We start from the raw sequence: 14,178 nt of genomic DNA on the forward strand, positions 1-14,178 counted from the left end.
TATTTCCTTTGATGTAAAAAACATGCAAAAAACAGCAACTGGCCCTTGGCACTATGTCAATAGGTTAGTACCCAAAAATGATATAAAATGACTATACAATGTTTATAAAACATCCAAGAATGATAATATAACAACATATAACAATAAAAAATTATAGATACGTTGGAGACGTATCAGCCTCCCCAAGCTTAATTCCTGCTCGTCCTCGAGTAGGTAAATCATAAAAATAAATTTTTTGATGTGGAATACTGCCTAACATGTCATCTCATATTCTTTTCTTTGTATCATGGACATTTGTACTTTTATATGGTTCAAAGCAATAGTCTAGTTTTGACATGAGACTTAAATACTCAAGCATATCAACAAGAAACCGTGTCTTTCAAAATATCAACACTAAAATAAGTTATCCCTGGCCCATCATGCTCAATCATTGATCCATTCATGAAGCACACTCGCATATTAGCTATACCTAATGCTCAAGTACGATCATATTACCTCCTAGTTGGTTCTTTATAAGAGAAGACGATGACTCAAATTAAAAAAAATTGCATAATGTAAAAGAAAGGCCCTTCGCAGAGGGATGTAGGGATTTGTAGAGGTGCCAGAGCTCAAAGCGAAAATTGAGAGATGAAAACATTTTGGGAGGTGTGCCTTTCCCACCAACGAAAATGACTTAGAGTTCCCAACACTTTCCATGCTAGATATATTATAGGCGGTTCCCAAACAGAAATTAATGTTTATTCCTTTTTCAACCATACTTTCACTTTCCATGGCTAACTGTATCCACGGGTGCTCTCCATACCAACACTTACCTAGGAATTTATTATTAGACAACATAAATTAAATTCATTTTTCATTTCGGGACTGGGCATCCCTAATACCTTTGCCTTACTCTCGTGCAATGACAAGTGAATAAACACTCATCGTGAGAATAACACATCTAGCATGGAAAATATTAGCCACCCCTCACCGCTTCGCGAGCGGTATGAACACACAAAAGAGAAATTTATTTTGAAAATTAGAGATGGCACATACAAGTTTGCTTAGAATGGCAAAATAATACCGCATATAGGTAGATATAGTGGACTCATGTGGCAAAACTGGTTTAAAGGTTTTTGGATGCACAAGTAGTAATCATACTTAGTGCAAAATGAAGGCTAGCAAAAGATTGAGAAGCGACCAACCAAGAAACGAATAATCTCATAAGCGAGCATTGAGCATAATTAACATTGAATAATGCACCATAAGTAGGATATAATTTCATTGCATAACTATTGACTTTCGTGCTTGCGTATGGAATCACAACCCATAACACCAATATTATTACTAAAGCATAATTACTTGTCAACATGACTCACATATCACATCATCATATCTCAAAACTGTTAAAAGGAATCAAGTTTATTTTGTCCAATGATCTTCATGAAAGTTTTTATTATATCCTTCTTTGATATCTATCACTTTGGGACTAATTTTCATGTGTTCCTTTTGATAAGCTCAAACAAATATAAGTGAAGATCATGAGCATAATATTTCTTTCTCTCAAATTAATTTATGTGAAGCAAGAGAGAACTTCTTCAAAAATACTAAAGCACATCATGCTCAAAAAGATATAAGTGAAGGACTAGAGCAATTCCATAGAAAAGATCTTCGTTGACAGGATGTGCGTGCAGCTTACTTAGCCTCCCTGGCAACTATTTGAGGACTCTATTTTATTTTAAAAACTTTCGGATCTAAGTACTTTATTAAAACAACAAGCAAAACAAAATAAAATGACATTTCAAGAATAGCACAACTCATGTGAAGAAGCAAAAAACTTAGGCTCAACCGATACTAACCGATAATTGTTGATGAAGAAAGGTGGGATGCCTACCGGGGCATCCCCAAGCTTAGATTCTTGACACTTCTTGAGATATTATCATGGGATGCCTTGGGCATCCCCAAGGTTGGGCTTTTGTCTACTTAATTCCTTTTATATCACGGTTTCCCTAAATCTTAAAAACTTCATCCACACAAAACTCAACAAGAACTCGTGAGATAAGTTAGTATAAACCGATGCAAAAAACCTTATCATTCTCTACTGTATCAAATCACAAAAAAAAATATTCAACATTGCATACTAAATTCCTCTACATATTTAATAATCCTATCCTCAAATAGAATCGTTAAACAAGCAAACATATGCAAGTAATGCAAACATAACAGCAATCTGCCAAAGCAGTACAGTCTGCAAAGAATGCAATATTCATCATACATCCCTAACTCCAAAAATTATGAAAAATTACCACACTTTAGAAAATTTAACAGAGCTTATTTTGCAAAAAGTTTTAGCATTTTATCCCATTCTGAATTTTCTAGGGAATTTTTGCAACGGTGGTAAACTTTTTGTTTTCAAACAGCAACATGTAGACTTGTAAAATAAGCATGGTAAAGGTTATCCTTGACATTTTTATTGAAATAAAAGATGCAAAACATTATTATAAATAACAACAAGCAAATCCTAACAAAATAAATTGACGCTCCAAGCAGAACCCATATCATGTGATGAATGAAAACATAGCTCCAAGTGAGGTTACCGATAATGTTGAAGACGAAAGAGGCGATGCCTTCCGGGGCATCCCCAAGCTTAGTTTCTTGGATCTTCCTTCAATATTAACTTGGGGTGCCTTGTGAATCCCCAAGCGTATGGTCTTGTCATTCCTTATTCTCCTCATATAGACATCTCACCCAAAACATGAAAACTTCAATCACACAAAACTTAACAGAACTTTGTGAGATAGGTTAGTATGATAAAGAGCAAACCATTTCACTTTTGGTATTGTTAAAGACAAGATTCATAATTGTTCTCACACAACGCCTACTATAGCATATCATTTCCACAATTTATATTGAGCAATATAAGCCATAGAAACTAGAAAACTACCACACTATTCATTGAAAACAGAATATGTCAAAAACAGAACGGTCTGCAAAGATCTGAATATTAGTCATACTTCAACAACTCCAAAAATTCTGACAAAACAGGTCCACGTAGAAAATTTATATATCAATCATCTGTAAAAAGTTCAGAATTGTTAGACTCTGAAGTGAATTTAAACAATTCTGTCTCTGGAAGCAAGATTTTCTGTTTTTCCACACAATCCCAAAGGCTTTACTTGGCACTTTATTGAAACAAAAGCAATAAACACATGATCACTACAGTAGCATAAACATGTGAACACATAAAAACAAAAGGTAAAAGTGTTGGGTTGTCTCCCAACAAGCGCTTTCTTTTAATGCCTTTTAGCTAGGCATGATGAGTTCAAGGATGCTCGCATAAAATATACGGATTGAAACATAACAAGAGCATCATGAATCACATGGCAAGCACATTCAAGTCTAACATACTTCCTATGCATAGGGATTTTGTGAGCAAACAATTTATGGGAATAAGAATCAACTAGCATAGGAAGGCAAAACAAGCATAACTTCAAGATTTTCAACACATAGAGAGGAAACTTGATATTATTGCAATTCCTACAAGCATACGTTCCTCCATCATAATAATTTTCAGTAGCATCATGAAGAAATTCAACAATATAACCATCACATAAAGCATTCTTTTCATGATTCACAAGGATAAAATTTTTATTACGCTTCACATAAGCAAATTTATTCTCATCAATAATTGTGGGAGCAAACTCAACAAAATAACTCTCATGTGATTGTAAATTAAAATCATGATGACAAGTTTCAATTTTATAATTATTCAATATAGCATACATGTCATCACCATAATCATCATATATAGGAACTTTGTTGTCATAATCAATTGCAACCTCCTCCAAAATAGTGGATTCATCATTAAATAAAGTCGCGACCTCTCCAAATCCACTTTCATCAATATAATCATCATGAATAGGAGGCATGCAATCATCATAATAAATTTTCTCATCAAAACTTGGGGGACTAAAAATATCATCTTCATCAAACATAGCATCCCCAAGCTTATGGCTTTGCATATCATTAGCATCATCGATATTCAAAGAGTTCATACCAACAACATTGCAATCATGCTCATCATTCAAAGATTTTTTTGTCAAACGTTTTATAGAATTCTTCTTCTATCAATTGAGCACAATTTTCCTTCCCATCATTTTCACGAAAGATATTATCAAGATGATCAATAATATGATGCAACCTCAATTCCATTTTTTTACGTAGTTTTCTTTTATAAACCAAACTAGTGATAAAACAAGAAACTAAAAGATTCAATTGCAAGATCAAAAGATATACTTTCATGCACTCACCTCCCTAGCCATGGCGCCAGAAAAGAGCTTGATGTCTACTACGCAACTCTATTCTTGTAGACACGTGTTGGGCCTCGAAGCACAGAGTTTTGTAGGATAGTAGCAATTTTCCCTCAAGTGGATGACCTAAGGTTTATCCATCCGTGGGAGGTGTAGGATGAAGATGGTCTCTCTCAAACAACCCTGCAGCCAAATAATAAAAAGTCTCTTGTGTCCCCAACACACCAAATACAATGGTAATTTGTATAGGTGCACTAGTTCGGCGAAGAGATAGTGATAAAAATGTAATATTGATGGTAGAAATATATTTTTATAATCTGAATAAATAAAAACAGCAAGGTAGAAAATAGTAAACGGTCAAAAAACGGTATTGCAGTACTTGAAAATGAGGCCTAGCGTCCGTACTTTCTCTAGTGCAATCTCTCAACAATGCTAATATAATTGGATCATATAACCACCCCTCAAAGTGTGATGAAGAATTACTCCAAAGTTCCTATCTAGCGGAGAACATAAGAAGAAATCGTTTGTTGGGTACGAAACCACCTCGAAGCTATTCTTTCCAATTGATCTATCCAAGAGTTAGTACTCAAATAACACCAAATAATTTCAGATTCATTATACTCAATCCAACACAAAGAACCTCAAAGAGTGCCCCAAGATTCCTACCAGAGAAACAAAAGACAAGAACGTGCATCAACCCCTATGCATAGAGTACCCCAATGTCACCGCGGGAATCCGTGAGTAGAATGCCAAAACACATATCTAGTGCATCAATATGATACCCCATTGTCACCACGAGTATTCATATGCAAGATATATATCAAGTGCTCTCAAATCCATAAAAGTATTCAATCTGATAACAATGAAATCTCAAAGGGAGAAACTCAATTCGTCACAACAAGATAGAGAGGGAAAACACCATATGATCCGACTATATTAACAAAGCCCACGATACATCAAGATCGTGACATCTCAAGAACACGAGAGAGAGGGAGAGAGAGAGAGTGAGACTAAACACATAGCTACTAGTACAAACCCTCAGCTCCGAGGGTGGACTACTCCCTCCTCATCATGGTGGCCGTCGGGATGATGAAGATGGCCACCGAAAATGATTTCCCCTCCGGCAGGGTGCCAGGGTCTAGATTGGTTTTCAGTGGCTACAGAGGCCTGCGGCGGCGGAACTTCTGATCTATGTTAACCCTGAGGGTTTTTGGAATATTTGGGAATTTGTAGGGTAAAGAGGGGGTGCGGGAGGCAACCGAGGTGGGCACAAGCCACCTGGGCGTGCCTGGGCCCAGGTGCGCCTTGGTGGGTTGTGCCCCCCTCGAGGCACCCCCAGGTGCTACTCTGGCCCATTGGTTGTCTTCTGGTCCATAAAAAATCCACAAAAAGTTTTGCGGTGTTTGGACTCCATTTGATATTGGTTTCCTGCGATGTAAAAACGTGCAAAAAACAGCAACGTGCACTTGGCACTATGTCAATAGGTTAGTACCAAAAAATGATATAAAATGACTATAAATTATTATAAGACATCCAAGAATGATAATATAACAGCATGGAACAATATAAAATTATAGATACATTGGAGACGTATCAAGTAGTCATTAAAATATCATATGCTAAAAGGTTGATGTTGGACAAGGAAGACAACATAGTGGGTTATGTTTTCTTATATCTGAATAGAAGTTATATTTTCATGGATCCTCCAACATGTTGAGCTTGATTCTCATCCTATACTAGCCAAATCTTCTGCACCAAGTAGAGATACTACTTGTGCATCCAAAATCCCTTAACCCAGTTTTGCCATGAGAGCCCACCATACCTATCTATGGATTGAGTAAGATCCTTCAAGTAAGTTGTCATCGCTGCAAGCAATAAAAAATGCTTTGTAAATATGTATGTTCTTTTAGTGTGAGGAAAATAAGCTTTATACGAACTTGTGATATGGAAGAAATAAAAGCGACAGACTGCATAATAAAATTCTTTATCACAAGCGGCAATATAAAGTGATGTTCTTTGGCATTAAGGTTTTGTGCATCCAACCATAAAGGCGCATGACAACCTCTGCTTCCCTCTGCGAAGGGCCTATCTTTTACTTTACTTCCTACCTTCATACAAGAGTCATGGTGAACTTCACCTTTCCTTTTATATTTACTCTATTTGCCAAGCCCTATATGTTGGGTAAGATCCAAATATATATATCCACTCGGATTTAGGTGTTCATAAACTATTATTGGTGACGTTACCCTTGAGGTAAATGGTTTGTAGGCAAAACTATAAGCCCCTATCTTCCTATGTGTTTGATTGAAACTTTGATCTCATAAGTATCGCGGGAGTGTTAGCAATTATGGACAACTAAATGATGGTTGAGTATGTGAACTTGCTAAATAAAAGCTGTTACATTGACACTTTCCGATGTGATGATAAGTTGCAGTTGTTTCAATGACCAAGATCATACTTTGTTGCTTTTCAATAAAGTTTTTGATTCATACTTTACCTTGTGAACGAATTTTTACTTTAGCATAACAAATTATATGACAATATATGTTGTTGTTCTAAAGATGATCGTGATGCCCTCATGTCCGTATTTGATTTTATTGACACCTCTATCTCTAAACATGTTGTCATGATTATCAATTTCGGCTATCGCTTGACGACAAGCGAGGTCTAATCTTGGGGGAGTTGATACGTTCATTTTGCATCATACTTTTATGTTGATATTTATTGCATTATGGTCTGTTATTTCACATTATGGTACAACACTTATGCCTTTTCTCTCTTATTTTACAAGGTTTACACAAAGAGGGAGAATGACTCAGCTAGAATTCTGGACTGGAAAGGAGCAAATCTGAGACACCTATTATGCACAACTCCAAAAGTCCTGAAAAAATACGGAGAATTATTTTGTAATATAGAAAAATTATTGGGTGAAGAAACTACCAGAGGGGAGCCACCAGGTGGCCACAAGCCTGGGGGGCGCGCCCTACCCCCAGGGTGTGCCTGTCGGTGTCAAAACCGGCGGATCTCGGGTAGGGGGTCCCGAGCTGTGGATCTAGGATTAATGGGGAACAAGGGACTAAGAACACGGTGTTTACCCAGGTTTGGGCCCTCTCTAAGAGGTAAAACCCTATGTCCTTCTTGATTGTATTTGATGTGTATGGTATGGTTACAGAGTCGATCTACCTTGAGATCAGGCAAGCTAAACCCTCGGTTGATGGGGTATTGGATGTTTCTCTAGCCCTAAAGTCTAAAAACCCTCTGGTCTATAGACACCAGTAGGGTTAGGGTTACATGCGATCTGTTACAATAAAGGAAAGATCACTCCTAATCTTAACTTGGAGGGCACACCATGACTCCGAAGATCTTCTATCCGACCACGGATCCGCGCTCTAGCTTGGCTCCATAGTAGCCCATCAGTCCGGCGGCCCAAGGACCCCTTAATCTTGGACTCCCTCAGTAGCCTCCGAACTAGCCTCCAATGCCAGGGCTTGTGTCCGGCATCCGCATATCTCACGGTCTTCGGCTTGCGAGGTGAGTTCTCCATCATGTCATGTGCACGCTCGGAGTTGAGCGCTATCCAGAATCCGGAGAATTTACTTTGCTTAGCCCTGAAGGCCTACATGCTCAAATGTGAACAGTGCCCTCTCCTGACAACTTTTAACGAAGTGTCGCGTCCGGTCATAACACCGAATGGCTGGAAGTTCTCGATACGTGGCTCGAGGCCGCCTCTTCATTGGCATGCACTGGTACGCGTTGGTGCTATACAAACGGTTTTTAACCCCTTTCCGCGACGGCATTTGGAACCGTCGCCAAGTGAGTGTGGGCGAAAGGGGGGTCCTTCCCACACGACCAATAAACCGTCAGGGATAGGGAGCCAAGATGCATATACGGTACTCCTAGTCGTTTGTGCTTGCATTGCCATCGCAGTCGGTATTCTGTGGTGCTACGTTTACGATGCGCGGCCCATCACAAACGTTTCACTATTATAGAACGTGTATGATAAGCATACAATCGCACACATTCGCTTTTCCCAAACCGTATGCGATAACTAATTAAGAAGATTAGCTAATCATCGTACGAGTGTCGGACAGGATTACGAAATGTTGGACCATCGTAACATTGTCGGACACGACAACTATCGCACACGCTATTCCGTAGTGCAACGTTTAGGATGCATACTTCATCAGAAACAATTCATGGATGCGAATCATGTACGATAAGGCAACTATCCAAAACGTTTAGTTTGCCCGCACCGTTTATGATATTGTTTGACATCGCACACGCTTTGCAAGCGGGAACTTTGTGCATGCTTGCACATGTTTCCTCTCTGTCAACCGTGTAGGATTATGGTGTGTATCGCAAACGTTTGTATTTTGCCAACCATGTGTGCCGTAATGACCTGGAGAGCGTAATTTCCCGTAATTTAATTGCTGCTATTTCAAATTGTACCGGATTTGAATTTCAATGTATGCTATAGCTTTATTCATATCCATCAGGTTCAAACAACCAATGCATTATTCGATTCATAGGTACATATGTTCAAGAATTACATAAGAACCAAATAAAGAATGATGAACCACAGTTGTATACTTGTACTATTAAAGACGGTAAAGAAAGAGGCGAAATACATTCTGGTTGCTAAACGAGGTGAAGCAGAATGCCCATATTGCACCCTCCTCCATGCAGAAGGCACGCATGACTCTAGTCCAACCCCTTGTGATGGCCGACCGCCCATCCTTCACGGTCTTCATGAAAACTTTAGATAATCATTGTGTTCTGGTAGAAATACTTTAACCTTTGCATGCCCTACAATCATGTAATTTGATAGGTAATCTTGAGTAAACTGCTTTGGCAACCACTTCAAAGGAAAAAGAGTCAGACATTGTCATCTAACACAACTCATTATGGGCAGTTAAAAGAAGGCTGCAGAGTTCTTACTTACCATCCTGCAGTTCGCTGTTGTCTTGAATAAAGTGTAAACGAATAGTTTAATTGCCATGTTTTGACCCATTTTACTAACACTCTTTATCAACTTCCTCACGTGATGCTAGTTCATCGATATCTCATTGCCCCATACGCAGAAAGGATCAAAGCGCGGATCTTTACCAATGACATATGTACCTAAAATCACCAAGTCAATATTAGAAGCTAAACAGCAATTGCACAATGATGTAGTACAATATTTTTTATAATATCTTATAACATCCAATATACTCACATATTAGATGAATTAACATCTTATATTATGGGCCGGAAGGAGTTTATTGCATTCTTACAAAATATCGGCTGATTAACTGCTGCTGTATCCATGGGTTAGAGTTAGTTTGAGCTAGTTCGGGCTCAAATAGCCCTAAAGGACAAACATGAGGGCTAGTTTGAGCTAGTTGCATCTAACCCACCCAAAAAACTATCCAACCCAAGAGGTGCTAATTGGAGCTAGTTCTTCTGGAGCATTTATTGTCAATCTAACCCTGTCATCCAAACACCTCTTTGGATGGAGTTAGTTCAGGGTTAGTAATGAGCTAGAAACTAACTCTAACCTCTAGCTATGTTGAGTATCCAAACAGGGCTGTGTTGTTGTTGTTGTTGTTGTTGCTGCTGCTGCTCTTCTTTGTATATCTAGACATTATCAGAACATTATGGTAACACTCTTCCTTGTTGCTATGTAGCCTAGGATTGCATATTTAGACATTAAGTACAGTGCATGTTGCTATGTAGCCTCAGATATATTACATATGGCCCTAGTTAACCTAACGATAAATGGGTTACAGATATATTTAGTTAAAAGTCCGATTCACCGATTAGTCCCTTATCATCCCCCGGCCTATACGGTACCAGCTACCCATATCCTGAACAGTGAGTAAATATAAGCCATGGCATGAAACTAACCTCGACGGAAAACAACAATCGTTCCCAAAATTGTCCTGCGTAGGTACATCGAGAGGAATGTTAAGCACAACAGGCAAAACATCAACCAAAATTATCAATGGCAAACAAAAAAATCTCCAAAGAGAGCTTCAGTGTGCAGGTTTAGGCATGCTAGTAAAGCAAAACAAGTGGAAAGGTGTGTTAACGGCAACATACCTAACATTTAACAACAAGCAAACATAGTCATTCAAACTGGTATTGTGCCTGTCTAAGTACACTAGTTATTATTAAATAAAAACGGAAAGGCGTGTTAACTACAAGATGCAGCAAGCAAATGTAGTCATTCATAGTGGTATTGTTGAAACAGGTACTGATGAAATTGAACTGCACAGTTCATACTTGCACATGTAGAACATCACGTTGTGAATAACTAGAATAAGGAAGGCATACTATGAATGTAGTGACCCGACCTCAAACCGTCAAGTCTCTGTGCTTCAGTGTCATCCTTGGATCGGTAATGCTGACACACATTGTACTCGAAGGATTTATAACAGAGTAGCAATCACACACTTATTACATCGAATGTCTCAAAAGAGAACTTATTCAATAAATATGGCTTAAGGCCATCTAACACGATAACAGCGGAAGGCTTGGAAGATAAAGTGACTCCAACAACTCCAACGGCATAGCTGAGTGCATGACAACGGCCTAGCAAACCTTACTCTTCATCTGAAAAGTCTGCCACATGATACGTTGCAGCCCGAAAATGGGTCAGCACATGGAATATGCTGGCAATATAATACAGTAGGGCAATGAACAGAATAATGCTATCACTACATGCATATATGGCTGGTGGAGGCTCTATGGTTATATGTTTTTGCGAAAAGCCAATTTTTTCCTACAACAAAGGAATAAGTTTTATTTAACTATCATGGTGGTTGAAACATCATTGAGAAGGTACCTCCAACTCAATCCCAATTACATGTAATTATCAACCCAACAAATTAATTTAGAGTGATGAGATACAATAGGATAATCCAAGTACTAGATTCTCAAGATGTCCATAACCGGGGACACGGCTAACCATGATTAGTTTGTTCACTCTACAGAGGTTTGCGCACTTTTCCCCACAAGACTCGATCTCCTCCGTTGGATTTCTCGCACGACATGGTGTTTCAGAGGCATTAACTCTTTACTCTAGTTGTACAGTTACACCTACTTCCCTCTACATCTGCTAGCCCACCACTGAAAGAGGTCACACAACATACTCAACTATGGCAGAGCCCATAATGGCTTGTGGCTGCACACGGAAGTTTCTAGCATGAAATATCTCACGATCCCTTTGAGCCTGGGTGGCGGACCGTAGGAGGATCACACGGTATATCCCCGGGATCTCCTAGGACAACACTGGATTCCCCAGTTGCCCAAACAAGCAATCCACCCAGATGTGTATTAAAATAGACACCTTAAGTTAAACCATTAATTAACAACTCTCATCAGTCATGGATATGCTCAAACCCAATCCACGTCTACGAGCATAGCATAGCAATATACGCATACGTAGAAGTAACTCCCAAGGGTTTGATATTAAAACATGTAATAGGTTCTACCTCATCATCTACTTCCCAATACCCACAAGTTAATCACATCCTAATCATGTAGTGTTTGAGGATTGGAACTAATGCATGAAACCTGGGTATAAAAGAGTATGATCAATGTGTTACTTGCTTTGGTGACGATCCGCAAAACCTAGTGACTCGTAGTAGCACGCTTCGCACTCCGGGAATTATATCGCAAACAAACAATAACACACATAAGCAATCAAGAAAAGATGCATGGGTAAAACTCAAATAAGAAGATATAACCAGAAAGTTCAACTTAAGAACTCCGGTTTGCAAAAAGAATCAAATCAACGGAGCAACGAAGCTGAAACTGCGAAAGAAACAAGATCCGTTTACTAATCTAGACTAAAGCCAAATTTTACAGTACTAAAATCTTGTTCAAGTTGGTTAAACAGAAAGAGGGCTTCGAGACGAAGATCTAGGCGCTTGAATTGCCTGATTCTGACAAACGAGCGAAAAGATAAACTAAAACGAAAATCGGGTCAGAAACCGCGATCGAAAATTATCGCGAAAAACCCTGGAAAAAGAAAAACTGACGAACAGGCTAACAAACGAACATTCGCTGTCTGTGACTAACGGGTGAACGGTGTTCGTTTAAACGAACGAACAGACGAACGTCCGCTGTTTAACCGAACCGAAAAAAAGAAACAAAACCGATCTAATAAAAAAACAGATCTAGGGTTTGAAATAAACCGAATGGTTTTTAAAAAAACCGGCGGCTACCTTGGCAAACGCGTCGGCGGCGGCGGAACTCCGGCGGGGCGGTGCGGTGGCTTCGGCGGTGGGGCGGCTCGGCGGAGGGGCGGCAAGGCGGGCGGCGGCGGCTTAGGGTTTGGGTGGGGCACTGGTGGGCTAGGGCGGCTCGAGGCCTCGCATCTTAAAGGGCCGGCCGGGCGAGTCCTAGTCGGGCACGGCCCGGCTAGGTCGGTTGACTTTTTTTTTTAATATTCCGACGCGCAGAAAAAGAAAGAAAAAAGAATACTAAACGGACTCCAAAAATTCCGAAATAAATTTTCCCCGTCCTCTAAAAATATGCCGGACAAGGTGAACATTTATTTGGGCCTAAAAATGCAATTTTCAAAAACGCGTATTTTTCCTAATTCAAATAAATTTGCAATAAAATCCGAATAAAATCAAATATTTGATTTTTAATATTTTTCCTCCAATATTTCATTTATTTTGGAGAAGTCATATTATCTCCTCTCATATATATATTTTGATACAAAATATTTTCGAAGGGAAAATAAATTAAAACCAAAGTGATCCTTGTTTCAATATTTGCAAAAATTCAAATATGAAAATCGTGAAATCCCCAACTCTCTCCGCGGGTCCTTGAGTTGCTTAGAACTTCGAGGATCGCAAACGCAAATGCAATAAAATATGATATGCATGAGTGACCTATGTAGAACATTCCAAATTGAAAATTTGGGATGTTACAAACCTACCCCCCTTAAGATGAATCTCGCCCTCGAGATTCGGGTTGGCTAGAAAATAGGTGCGGGTGGTCTTTGCGCAGATCATCCTCTCGTTCCCAAGTGGCTTCATCCTCGGTATGGTGTATCCACTGTACTTTGCAAAACTTGATAACCTTGCTACGAGTAACCCGGCTGGCAAACTCTAGAACCTTGACAGGTTTCTCCCCATATGTCAAATCACTGTCCAACTGAATCGCTTCCAGGGGCACTGTATCTCTGAGAGGAATATCAGCCATCTCTGCATGGCACTTCTTCAACTAGGAAACATGAAACACATCATGTACTCCTGACAATCCTTCGGGTAACTCCAACTTGTAGGCAACCTCTCCCATACATTCCAAAACACGGTACGGTCCTACAAATCTCGGGGCTAACTTTCCTTTAACTCAAAAACATTTAACTCCTCGAAGAGGTGACACTCGCAGATACGCCATGTCTCCGATTTAATAGACTACCTCCTTGCGTTTTGAATCTGCATAACTCTTTTGTCGGGACTGAGCTACCTTCAGTCTATCTCGAATCAGCTTAACCTTCTCTTCAGACTCCTTAATCAAATCCGGACCAAACAACTGTCGGTCTCCAACTTCATCCCACATCAACGGTGTTCGGCATCTTCTTCCATACAGGTCTTCGAAAGGTGCCATCTTCAAACTGGCCTGGTAGCTGTTGTTGTATGAGAACTCCGCGTAGGGTAAATTTTCATCCCAACTAGATCCGTAGTCTAGCGCACAAGCTCTCAACATATCCTCCAGAATCTGATTGACTCTCTCTGTCTATCCATCTGTCTGCGGGTGAAAAGTTGTACTGAACTCTAGCCTGGTTCCCAAAGTCTGGTGCAGCTGGTGCCAAAACTTTGAGGTAAACTGTGTTCCTCTATCTGATACGGTGGTCCTCGGAACTCCGTGCACACATACGATCCTGGTC

The sequence above is a fragment of the Aegilops tauschii genome, chromosome 3, assembly GCF_002575655.3.
Source record: "Aegilops tauschii subsp. strangulata cultivar AL8/78 chromosome 3, Aet v6.0, whole genome shotgun sequence".
Taxonomy (NCBI): Eukaryota; Viridiplantae; Streptophyta; class Magnoliopsida; order Poales; family Poaceae; genus Aegilops; species Aegilops tauschii.